Here is a 12878-nt window from a genome sequence, read left to right on the forward strand (position 1 = left end):
AATAGGGAATATTTTACCACAGGAAGTAATTATAGCAAATGATTCTATATCTGAATTTAAATGAGGCTAGGGTGTTTTCCTTTAATTCCCAGCAGGGTTTGTCAGGAACCGGCCCGCGGCACGCCTGCGTATACGGTTCCTGACTGCGGGTTTGACCAGATCAAGCGGGGAGCAGCCTTATTCAAGCTAAAAACAAGGCTGGGACCACTCAAACACTTCTCACTGCCACCACTAGCTGTTGCTAGACACGTCCACTCTGCTGTCGAGTCCTCAGCACGCAATCCGCGTTTTCGTACTCTGGTCAGCTTTACGCTTTAGGCCGAATACGAGAATGCCACGCACACACACAGTTGCAATCTTACACTGTAGTGAAGCAAAACCACTAACAGTCGTTCCGAACCATACTGTTAGCCACTCCGAGACTTCCCACTCTGCTGTCAAGCGCAGAAGTGCCCCATACACACAGTGCAATTACAATCTTATATGGTAGTGTTGCTCAATCATACAATCAGGCATGGACTTATACACAGTTACACTTCAGTCTCTTCTAGGCTATGAGTGTTCGTTTAGTACAGCAGAAGTCAAACTTATTAAATAACGATTTAATATTCCAGGAAAAAAAAGTGGAACAATGCAGAAAATAATATATACAAAAGATTTACAAAAACAAAGTAACAGTTACAAAATAAAAGTTACAAGGATACACACAAAACAAGTTGCAAAAATAAAAAGGGAAATAAACGTAAAGTGAACTTTCACCAGCCAAATGTCCAACCGTAGAGGGAGACGGATTTACCGATTCGATCGGGATCAGCTCTGGCGATGTGCTACCCTCAAGAGAAGATGATCTGTGACTGTCCCGGGCTGCTGTTTTATAGCAAAATGTGTACCCCGGGGCCACCCCAATGTCCCAGGTCCAGGAATAATCCAATTTCCTGTTTAACGTGTGCAACTTCAAAGCGTTTCTGTGTTAGTGTTTAATCTTTTCAGAGATTTCAGAACACTTCCATAATCCCAATTTCCACAGGTAAAACTATAGTCTAGTCCATACATCAAAAAATTGTGGGGTGAAGCTTCCTGGCTGTCATATGTAAATTCCTGGCCCTGTGCTGGTGTGAGCTGTGTCAAAGCACACTGCAGCCAGTCCAGGTGACAATTGCTCCCAAGCACAATACACATCTGAGACAGTATTTCCCAGAAGATCACAGCAGATCAAAGGTGGGGACTTGACTGCTCTTGGCATAATGAGCCATTTCCTGGCCAGATGCTAGTTAGCCAATTAGCAGTTCCTGCTCCTATTCACAATCGTTCACGTTCAGATGCAAATGTAGTTGTCATTGACATATGGACAATTACCTTAACAGCTTCCTTGAGCCAGGTGACAATAACTTCACAAGCCAGCTGCCCGAGTGGCCTCTTAACATACATACACATCTGAGGTAGTACCCAGTAGACAGAAAAATGAAAGAAATATGTTCCTGTATTATCTTTAAAGAGACTCCGTAACAAAAATTGCATCCTGTTTTTTATCATCCTACAAGTTCAAAAAGCTATTCTAATGTGTTCTGGCTTACTGCAGCACTTTCTACTATGACAGTCTCTGTAATAAATCAATGTATCTTTCCCCTGTCAGACTTGTCGGAAGGCTGCCAAGTTCTTCAGTGTTGTAGTTCTGCTATGAACTCCCCCTTCCAGGCCCCTCTATGCACACTGCCTGTGTGTTATTTAGGATTAGAGCAGCTTCTCTCTTATCTTTTACAAGCTGGATAAATCGTCCTCTGAGCTGGCTGGGCTTTCACATACTGAAGAATTACAGACAAGGGCAAAGCTGTTTGCAGGAAGAAACAAGCAGCTTGAAACTTCAGTGCATGAGAACAGGGGGAAAGAAACACACAAATGATCTCTTGAGATTCAAAAGGAAGGCTGTATACAGCCTGCTTGTGTATGAATGTATTTTCTATGTGTGGACATACTGTACATCAACCTACTTCCTGTTTTGGTGGTCATTATAAACAAACTTTTTAAAACTGTTTTTAACCACTTTTAATGCTGCAAGGAGTGGCGAAATTGTGTCAGAGGGTAATAGGAGATGTCCCCTAACGCACTGGTATGTATACTTTTGTGCGATTTTAACAATACAGATTCTCTTTAACATCATCAGCACCCCAATATCTTACCACAAGGTTGATCCAGGGATTTTATCTGACTGTCACTTAGAGCTGGGAAGGAATTTTTTCCTTCACACGGTTCCCACGGGCTTTTGCCGGTGTGTTGATCAAATGCTTTTCTTCAAGAATTGCAGAACTTGCCCTGAAAGGTTAATTGGCCCAAGACTTGTAAACGTGTTTGGTTTTTTTTGCCTTCCTCTGGATCAACTGGGAATTGTAAGGGTGAAGGACGAATGTAACAATTTTTTTTCCTTGCTTGGATTTGATGAATGTCTTTTGTCAATCAAACTATGTAACCTGTTTTAAATAAATTGTATGGTGTATAGGCGCTCCCACATAATTAAGTGACAGACAAAGTTCCAATAATTTTCAAAGTCCTCCTCCGCCCAGAACAACTTAGATTTGATCCACTATTAACCCTCCTGGCGGTTTGCTAAAAAATCGCCAGGGGGCAGCAAATCTTTTTTTTTTTTTGTTACATGATAGCCGCTGATCAGCGGCATCCCCCCAGCCCCTCCGATCGCCATCGGCGATCAGGAGATCCCGTTCCAAGAACGGGATCTCCTGGAGGGCTTCCCCCGTCGCCATGGCGACGGGGCGGGATGACGTCATCGACGTCGTGACGTCAAAGGGGATTCCGATCCACCCCATAGAGCTGCCTGGCACTGATTGGCCAGGCAGCGCACGGGGTCTGGGGGGGGGCGGCTGCGGCGCGACGGATAGCGGCGGATCGGCGGGTAGCGGCCGCGATCGGGCACTGCACGCAGCTAGCAAAGTGCTAGCTGCGTGCAGCAAAAAAAATTGATGCAAATCGGCCCAGCGGGGCCTGAGCGGTGCCTTCCGGCAGCATAGCCCGAGCTCAGCTCGGGCTTACCGCCAGGAAGGTTAACATGTGAAGTAATCGCTCACCAGATCTCAAGGCTGACCAATAACAGACCAGCAATAACATCCACCTACCTCACGATCTCAGCTCCTTGTCCTGACAAATCCTCAGAAAATCCAAACAAGAATCACTTATTGTGTAGTATTAATGACTCCAGTTGTTACCTTTCCTAATAACACCGTGCACATGCACTACTATTCACCACTTGTGATCCCAATCACCAATATACAAATGAACTGCTCACCAGATAAACTGGCTGACGATCACAGACCAGCAATAGAGCATTCACTGCAGATCAAATGTCTCCTTTCTTCTCACAGGAATCCGTTCTCAATCAAGTTTCAGGTTTTCATATAGAAGTGCCATGGTCCTTTGTTTATTGAATTGCTAAAGAGAGTTAACAATGTAACTAAACACACTAGCTCGTACCAGGGCCTGTAGCGCGAGTGTGTTTAGTTACCATGGCACTTATATATCTGATATTCTTTGTTTTAAAGTGTAAACAGTGTAAATTATCGTAAAAAAATTGGTATATATGAACAATATTTTACTTTAACTTAACCTAACCCTGCTCTCACACAGAACCCTCCCCCCTTCGATGCCTAATCCTAAAATCCATCTTCCTGATACCTAACCCTAAAAACCCTCCTTCCTGAGATCGAACTCTAAAACCATACTTCCTGGCGTCTAACCCTAACCCCCCCCAGAGATGAGCGTAATGACTTAATTACGATTTCGCGAAATTTCGCGTAATTCGTGTAATTACGATTATGGCCGTAAGTACATAATCGTAATGAAGAAGGATTTCGCGAAATCCGCGTAAGCGTAATTTTCGTGTAATTTTCGCATTACAGTGGGTATTGCGAAATTACGTTTCCCTTGCATGCAACCGTTTGTAAGCGTAGTTACATAACATAATTTCGCGATAGTTCATATTACTGTAAGCGTTAATTTTCGCGTAGTTTTCGCGTTACGGAATGCTGAGTTGTTTTTCGAGACAAGTTGTACTGTCTACATGTGCTATTTCGCATATAAAATTCGCCATGTAGTGATATTTCGCATCAAAATTCGCCATGCAGACGAAAACGCAAAAAAAATAAGCTAAATTTAGCGAAAATTAAGCGAACCCTTTGGCGAAAATTCGCGAGCAACCCTGCTAACAAGTAATTAAGAAATTCGCGAAATTACGAAGAAATGCGAAATTACGTTATGGTTTAACGCGAAATTACGTTATGAACGAAACTTACGCGTTGAAAATTACGCTTACGGTATTTTCAATTACGATTTTAATGGCAATTACGCTACCATAATTTCGCATCGTAATAGCAAATTTCGCATGCGTAATTATAGTAACGCGATAATACTTCCTGGTGTCTAACCCTAAACCCCCCCTTCCAGATATCTAACCCTAAACCGTCCTTCCTGACACCTAATCCTAAAGCCCTCCTTCCCAACACCTAAACCCTACAGCCCTCCTTCCTGGCGCCTAACCCTAAAACCCCTCCTCCTGATGCCTAGCCCTAAACTCCCCCTCCTGATGCCTAACCCTAAACCCCTCCTACTGACTCCTAACCCTAAACCCCTCCTACTGACTCCTAACCCTAAAACTCTCCTTCCAAACCTTATAAAACCGTTTAAAATGATACATTTCAAAAATGCATAATTAAAAATTGACATTTTCAAAAATTAAAAATGTCAAAAACTGTAACGTTCTAATTTCAAAACAATAGAAAAAGTCAAAAACTATAACGCTGTAATTTTAAAAATGATAATTATTGTGTGCCCAAATTTCTGCTTTGGGATGCAACCTGAAGCTGATATTTGCATTAGTGCCTATGGGGCAACCAAATCATCCATTAACCAGTGGCCACCTGAATTTCCTGCTTCTGCCTCCACAGTCTTCTAAATATACGGTACTTTACTTCCCTAATTTCTGATAGAAGCTGATATTCTTTGACTTTTTGGCCAGCATGTTAACTCCAAATAATGCCAGCTTTGTGTATGAAAGCTGCAGTGCTGTCAAAGGAAAGAGAAATAAGGCAAACGCTTCCTTCTTCTGAAAAGATGAAGAAATAACACATTCCAGGAACCCTGCAGCGTCCCTGCACGAGACAACATGTGTCTGGGCAATCCAGTGTTACTATGTACTGTATACAGTATATACATATGTAGCAGCCTAGTAAGTCGCATACCACTCTCAGCATAGAGCACTTAACAGAGATCGACAGAGTATACCCAGAAAGCTCATTGTGACCCAGAACCTCTAGGAGAATACAAAGGGCTAAAAAGAAACTGAAAAGCCCTCCTACTAAATTGCCAATGCTAAACAGAAGGCAACTCACCAACAAATACGACTTCCTGCTCCCAAGATCTTTATGGAAATGGTACCAGACACTGAGCAGTGTGAGGAAGCAATATATTTTAACTGAACTGTTTACAGAAGCAAACAGCACTCAGCCTATAGCACATCCTCTCCTCTCTGTATGGTAACGCTCCACCTATACCCACACTTCCTATATCTGAACCTTCATCTGCATGTGCTACCTCCTGCAATTCACTCTCACTCTGCCTCATTCTACAGTGTGTATGCAGATGAGTATATGCAAACAAAGCACTGAAACTTGATATTCATTAATCACAATGGAATGCATTCATGAGGAAGGAAGGGGAAAAGAAAGTGAATGCAAAAATGACCTGTGACAATGGCTTCAATTCAATGAGCTTTACTGAATGTGGTAAAGCAGAAAACAGCTGATTTTATCAAACACTAGCTGATGACCCGGCGTTGCCCGGCTATGTATTTGGCTGGTGTTGGCTCCGCCCACCTTTTCTAACCCTAACACACAAACACTAAATGACTAAGTTTGTGAGCTTTGGCATCAATAATTTGTATATTCCCATAGAAATTAAATGAATCAGATTGGCGGTTTGTGACTCCGCCCCTCTCCGGCATTTGAACCCCAGTCACCCAATGACCAACTGTAGCAGGTTTGAGGCATCTGCTATTAACAGTGAAAAATGGCAGCAATTTAAATATTCCCCTTGAAAATCAACAGGTAATTTTTGATTAGCTATTATAGGCTCAACGCACTGCCCTGAATATTAATCTTAGTCACCCAGTGACCATCTGGGCAAAGTTTGAGAACCCTGCCTTTAACAGTGTAAGAAGGCCTGCAGTTTATATTTTCCCAGTGCAATTTGATTTTGGCTCTGCCCAGTTTTTTGTAACCAGGACACGCAGTCACTCAATGACCAAGTTTGTGAGCTTTTGGGTCCTGCATCATTAAAAACAAATCTAATTGGCTGTTTGTGACTTCACCCCCTTTTCTGAATTTGAAGCCCAGTGACCCAATGACAAACTGTACCTGGTTTAAGGCTTGTGCCATTAACAGTGCAAGAATGGCAGCAATTTTAATATTCCCCTTGAAAATCAACAGGTGAATATTGATAGGCTTTCTTAGGCTCAACCTACTTTTCTGAATATTAATCTCAGTCACCCAGAAACCAACTGTGCAAAGTTTGAGAACCCTGCCATTAACAGTGAAAAGGGGCTGCAGTTAACATTTTTCCAGGGAAATCTGTTTTTGACTCCACTCAGTTTTTGTAACCTTGACACACAGTCACTCAATGACCAAGTTTGTGAACTTTCGGGTTCCTGGCATCAAAATTGCGTGAATGGAAGCAGTTTATCCAGCAAAAAAATCTGATTGGCTGTTTGCGGCTCCGCCCCTTTAGTGAATTTGAACCCCAGTCTCCAGGGGTGCAGCGATAGGGGGTGCAGAGATAGCGACCGCATCGGGGCCCTTGGGCCAGAGGGGCCCCGATGGACCCTCCCTCAACTGCCGTATTCGCTCTCTATTGGTCCTGTGCTCATAATAATCACCTCTATAGATACTTTGAATAGTGGTAGTCATTATCAAACTGTTCCCCATCCTCTTCTTGCATCCGAATCGGACATCCAAATCTGAACTTTTTGGTATCAGAGTAAACTCGGATATCCAAACCCAATATCCTGGATATCTGTTCGGATTCGGATATCCGGATAGAAAACCGGAAGTGACTTCCAAAAGTCTCTTCAAATGGCAAAAATCCCTTTCGTAGGTCTCTCTCTCTCTCTGATGGGAAATCAGAGTTTGCTCGGATAGTGCTATTCGGATAAAAAAAAAATCTGAATTCCTATTCAAAGTTCAGATAGTGGAAAAAGTTCGGATTATCTGGGTAGTACCCGAATATTGGATGAGCACCACTGCTTGGGGGGGGGGGGGGGGCATCATTGTAAAACTTGCAATGGGGCCCACAGCTCCGCAGCTACGTCACTGCCAGTCACTTGATGACTGACTGTAGCAGGTTTGAGGCCTCTGCCATTAACAGTGTAAGAATGGCAGACATTTCAATATTCCCCTTGAAAATCAAAAAGTGAATTTTGATTGGCTGTTGTAGGCTCCACATACTTTTCTGAATAATAATCCCAGTCACCCACTGACCAACTGTGTCAAGTTTGAGAACCCTGCCATTAACAGTGTAAGATTGGCTGTTGTTTACATTTTCCCATTTAAAAAGTTAGTTGTTTTTAGCTGTTTCTAACCTTGACATACAGTCACTCAATAACCAATTTTATTGAAATTAAACAAATCTGATTGGCTGTTGTAGCTCGCCCCGTTTTCAGAATTTAAACCCCAGTCTCCCAGTGACTGACTGTACCAGATTTGAGGCATCTGCCATTAAGAGTGTAAGAATGGCAGCAATGTAAATATTCCCCTTGAAAATCAATAGGTGAATTTTAATTGGCTGATGTAGGCTCCACCCACTTTCCTGAATATTAATCCCTGTCATCCAGTGACCAACTGTGTCAAGTTTGAAACCCCTGCCAATAACAGAATGGCTGAAATCAATCTAACAAATCTGATTGGCTGTTTGTCGCTCCACCCCCTTTAGTGAATTTGACCCCACTCACCCAGTGACTGACTGTATCAGATTTGAGGCCTCTGCCATTAACAGTGTAAGAATGGTAGCAATGCAAATATTCCCCTTGAAAAATCAATAGGTGAATTTTGATTGGCTGTTGTAGGCTGCACCTACTTTTCTGTTTGGCTGTTGTAGGAGGTGACAGGGAGCATGAGACAGTTCCAACTGTCCTGTGTCCTGATCACCTCCTCCCAGCTGCACACGCTAGGCTTCAAATCTCAAATAAAAAATAAATAAATTGCACTAAAATAGCAGAAGAAGAACATCAGAAATCCCATCATGCTTTGCACAGCATCAGTGGGGAAACGCCTGGGCAGTTTTCTTCTGTGCAGCTCAAAATAAAGCTTGGGTAAGAAAAACAAAGTTCTGATGCTGTGAAACGGTTAAAGAAACACCAAGCCTTTTCAGTGCTGCGGAGTAGATTTTTAGTCTGGAGGTTCACTTTAACCCTGGAAAAGAAACAAAGTTTAATTTACCAGGGGCTTCCCGAAGCCCCCTGCAGCCGTCCTGTCACACACTGGTCCACGAGTGACCTCCGGTCCCCGCTGTGGGTTAGTTTCATTTTCGGACAATTCTTCTTCGCCTTCCCGCCATCAACAGTGTCCTGTGCAGGCACAGTACGTCTGGGAAGGCGAAGAATACGTGTGGCCGGAGGCCGACTCAGTTGGCCGAAAATGTAACTAACCCATGGCGGGGACCAGAGGACACCCGTGGACCGGCGAGGGCACAGGACGGCTGCAGGGGGCTTCGGGAAGCCCCAGGTAAGTGAAACTTTGTTTCTTATCCAGGGTTAAGGTTTCTCTTCAAACTAATGATATAATGAATTGCATGTGTAGTACAGCTAAGAAATAAAACATTAGCAGCACAGATATTGTTTCCAGTACAGGAAGAGTTAATAAACCTTAGTTATCTATGCAAAAGAGCTTCTCTGAGCTCCACGACCAAAGTCGTGGACAGCACTGTCTTTTGAAGCTCATCTCAAATGTCTCATTGTTTCTTGTTTGTTTCTGGTTTTCCTGCAGAGTAAAGTTGAAAAGGTCATTAGCTCTGCTCTGTGAAATCATTTAAAATGCTGCTATATAACTGAAAATAAAAATATGAGACTTTTCTTTGCTACTAATGTTCTATTAATTATCTATACTACACACATTATTATATCATAAGGTTTTTTTCCGCTTCAGTGTCACTTTAAGGCTGTTACTGCATGGAAAACGGAAATTGCTGACTAATGAGGTCAATGATTGACTTGTGAGATAAATACACAAATAAATGTCAATTCACCAAGAATAAAGCATGCGGTAAAACAAATTAGATGTTCAGTATTTATCTCCAGCCTGTAGCTGTCGGTAACTAACAATCAGAAAATGCCATGAAAAATCATTTTGTAAAAAGTTTGCGACTGATCACATTTTTCACACTAAAATAGATGATTTTTCATGTTTTTGCTGTAAAAATAATAATTTTTGCTGTAAAAACAAACAAAGATCAAAAATGCCATTTTCGTTGCAAAAATGATTGGCAAAAATTTGGGATCAATGCTGAAACATAGAGAAGAGGTCAAAACTAAACTATTCAGGAAAATAAGAAAGTTAATAACAAAAACATATTTCCCAAATTTCACAATATTATTATGTAGTCATTCAAAATGGTTAAATACTAATCGATGTGAGTTGATACAAACTTTATGTTAATTTTATGCAGCTTGGACTTGCACTTTACTTGTCAATATAAAAAAGAATCTGTTTCATATCACTCACCCATTTTCCCTACAAGGCAAGAATCCATCAAATATCAAATAAAATATTGCACGATTCCTTAAAATACCAAATGAAATACAGCTCGAGTTAAAAAAAACTTGCATTTTATTGGTAAATTACCAAACTATTACGGAAGCAGACTATTTGGGTGCCCGCACTAGTGGACAAAATGGGCGTCGCCACTGACACCAATACAGAATAGTGGCACGCATGTACCAGAGTGGAAATTTGGGCGCTCAATAACAAATATCGTTTTTTCTGCAAACAAAAATTTTTTGCAATATCTGACTTCCTTCATTTTAACTGTGTAAACTTACATTATGTTTATATTTTCTGTAATATAAAACATTTTGCCGCCTGTGATGGCATTGAAAATATCGGGCCGGCGGGAGTTCTTTAGGCTTAGGCTAAGTTAAGAGCCACCAGGGGAGTTTTATTATTAATAGTATTTATGACGGGCCAACATAATACGCAGCATTGGACAACAAATACATACAACGGTACAAAGGATGGCAGACATAGGAAAGGAGCACAACAATGGGGGCACACAATCATGTAGAATCGCAAGGGAAAGGAGGACCCTGCCAAAGGTTTATAATGTAAGGGGATGGGGGATGGACACATGGGAAATATGCAGGGCAGTTAAGTGAAGGCTGTTGGAGGACCGGAAGGGGGCCACCTGGTGTACATCTGAACAAGCTCCAAGATTGCAGGTTTTGTGCACAGATTTATAGGCCAGGCACAGAATCTTGAAACGTGTCCTGAATCAGATAGTCTGGAAGCCGCATTTAAAATTGATTGAAAGGGGGGGGGGGGGGGGGAGCAATGTGGCTCAAGTGAAGGCCAAACAGAGAGGAGTTGCAGTAATCAAGGCAGGAGATGAGGGCATGGATAAGCAGCTTCATAGTGTCTGGGGTCAGGAAGGGGAGGATCTTGGCCATATTGCGGACGTGGAAATTGCAGGCTCTGGTAAAATTTTGGATGTGAGGATGAAGGAAAGGGCAAAGTCCAGGGTGACACCAAGGTGACAATGTTATCGACTGTGAGGTGGATGTCTGGAAGAGGTGCAGCAGCATGGGGTGGAAAGATCAGGAGATCTGTTTTCTCTAGCTTAAGCTTCGGGAACCTAGCTGGCATCCAGGAGGAATTAGTCAAGAGGCATGGTGGGGGAGGAGAGATCAGATGTATGGAGGTAAATCTGAGATGGTATTGAAGCCCAGGGAGAAAATTACTTTCCCAATGGAGGAAGTGTATAATGAGAATAGGAGGGGCCCAGAACAGAGTCTTGGGGGGGCCCCAAATGAGAGGAGGGCAGTGGTTGAGGAGGAGCCATTGAAGGAGGTTGTAAAGGAGCAATTGGAGAGTTAGGAATAAATGTAAGTCAAAGCAAGGCCATGGACGCCCAAGGACTGTAGAGACTGGAGAAAGAGGGGACGGTCTACAGCAGTGTTGTCCAATTTCAAGGGCATGGAGGGACAATTTCTGGCAGCACTTTCTCACAAACACGCATATTCTGGCAGCAGTCTTCCCACAAAAGACACATAATCTGGCCACGACTTCCCACAAAATACACAATCTGGCAACAGCTTCCAACAAAAAACACACATAATCTGGCAGCAGTTTCCAACAAAATGCAATTATATTGGCAGCAGTTTCCCACAAAATTAAATTAGATAGGCAGCACCCCACCCCCCACCAGCTCCTCTTAAAAATATATATATATAAAAAAATAATAAATATATATATATATATATATATATATATATATATATATATATATATAAATATATATATATATATATATATATATATATATATATATATATATATATATATTTTAGGACATATTCTCATTTAATGAAATAAAATTCCCCCTCCCTCTGATATCCATTCCCGGTCAGGCACCTGAAAACAAAAAAAAATAATCAACTCACCTTACAGATGAATGCCCCAGGGCTGATCTCCAGTCTGTAGTGCAGCAGCTCTGGCTGTAAATTTCACACTGAGCTGATTAGTTACGGGGTGATGCTGTTGGAATGTGTATCACACACATTGGCTCCACTGCCACTCTGTCTTCTGTGACTTTAGTGGGGCGGGAAGAGTCAGCAGCGCTTGCGGGCTGAAGCAGGCGGCCAGGTGGGCCTGATGCAGCCTGCGAGCCGCCAGTTGGATACTACGGGTCTACAATTCAAATGCCACGGAGAGGTCAAGTAGGAGCAGGATGGCTCTGTCAAGGGTAAGCTTGTTGACCACCTTGGTGAGAGCGGTTTCTGTTAAATGTTAGTGTTAGGCAGCGTTGGGGGTCCTTAAGATTAGGTATCGCTGGGGGGGGGGGGGCTAAGGTTAGGCACCACCAAGGTTTTTTTTAGGGTTAGACAGTACCAGGGGATCGTCAAAGAGACGGCTTGAGTTTCCAAAACCAGAATGCAAGTTTTTGCCTCTAAGCCTGAGATATTCAACAGGGGGGAGGTGGGGGGGAGGGGGACAAAAAGACAATGGCGTTTCTAGGCAAAAAGGCATTGTGGCAAATACTGAAATTGCACCTGCAAGGGAGGGTAAAGAGTTGCAAAGAAAGTACTGTACAGGCAAAAGACTTGCACAAAGAAAGTACTGTACAGACTTGTGCAAAAAAAAAAGTAACACTTAAACAATGACCCATTGCAACTGAATTCCCAGTTTCACCAGGAAAACAAATACCTGACTGGCTGCTTTCAGTAATTCTTCTAGTGATTCTTTCAGTGTCTATCATTGTACCGTTTAGACACCTTTTACTGAAACCAAGTTGTGAGCAGCTGGTTTTAGGCAGTGTTGCTTTGCTGCATTCCAACCCAGGAGCGTTACATTCTCATGTCTTTGTCTCAACTGAAACACACCCTTCCCTTCTACTCACTTTAGCTAGAAGAAAAAAAAAGTTTTTCCAGTACTGAGACACGGGTATTTTATTATACCAGAAAAGAAAACCACATGGAACAACCTGAATTTGGGTTAAATTAGCATTGTGGTAAAAAATGGAAGCTGCTTTGCTTCTATGCTCTACAGCTGGGATGTGTTGGGATCCACTTGACCACCATTTCACTGTGTACAAGCACAACCTATCTGTGATCT

The 12878-nt window shown here is 42.5% G+C and overlaps 1 protein-coding gene across 3 annotated transcripts in view; it reads right to left on the reverse strand.

Moving 5' to 3' along the window:
- NOD2 (nucleotide binding oligomerization domain containing 2) overlaps nt 1–12878 on the reverse strand; it is a 216183-nt gene that overhangs the window by 77551 nt on the left and 125754 nt on the right. Inside the window, exon 1 of one of the 3 annotated variants that reach the window (XM_068261574.1) lies at nt 5394–5510. The exons of the other annotated variants lie outside the window; for them this stretch is intronic. The gene's annotated coding sequence lies outside the window, so the exon portion shown is untranslated. Of the gene's footprint in view, nt 1–5393; nt 5511–12878 lie in introns of those variants that run through there. 3 annotated transcript variants of the gene reach the window in all.

This window comes from Hyperolius riggenbachi, chromosome 11, assembly GCF_040937935.1.
Source record: "Hyperolius riggenbachi isolate aHypRig1 chromosome 11, aHypRig1.pri, whole genome shotgun sequence".
NCBI lineage: Eukaryota > Metazoa > Chordata > Amphibia > Anura > Hyperoliidae > Hyperolius > Hyperolius riggenbachi.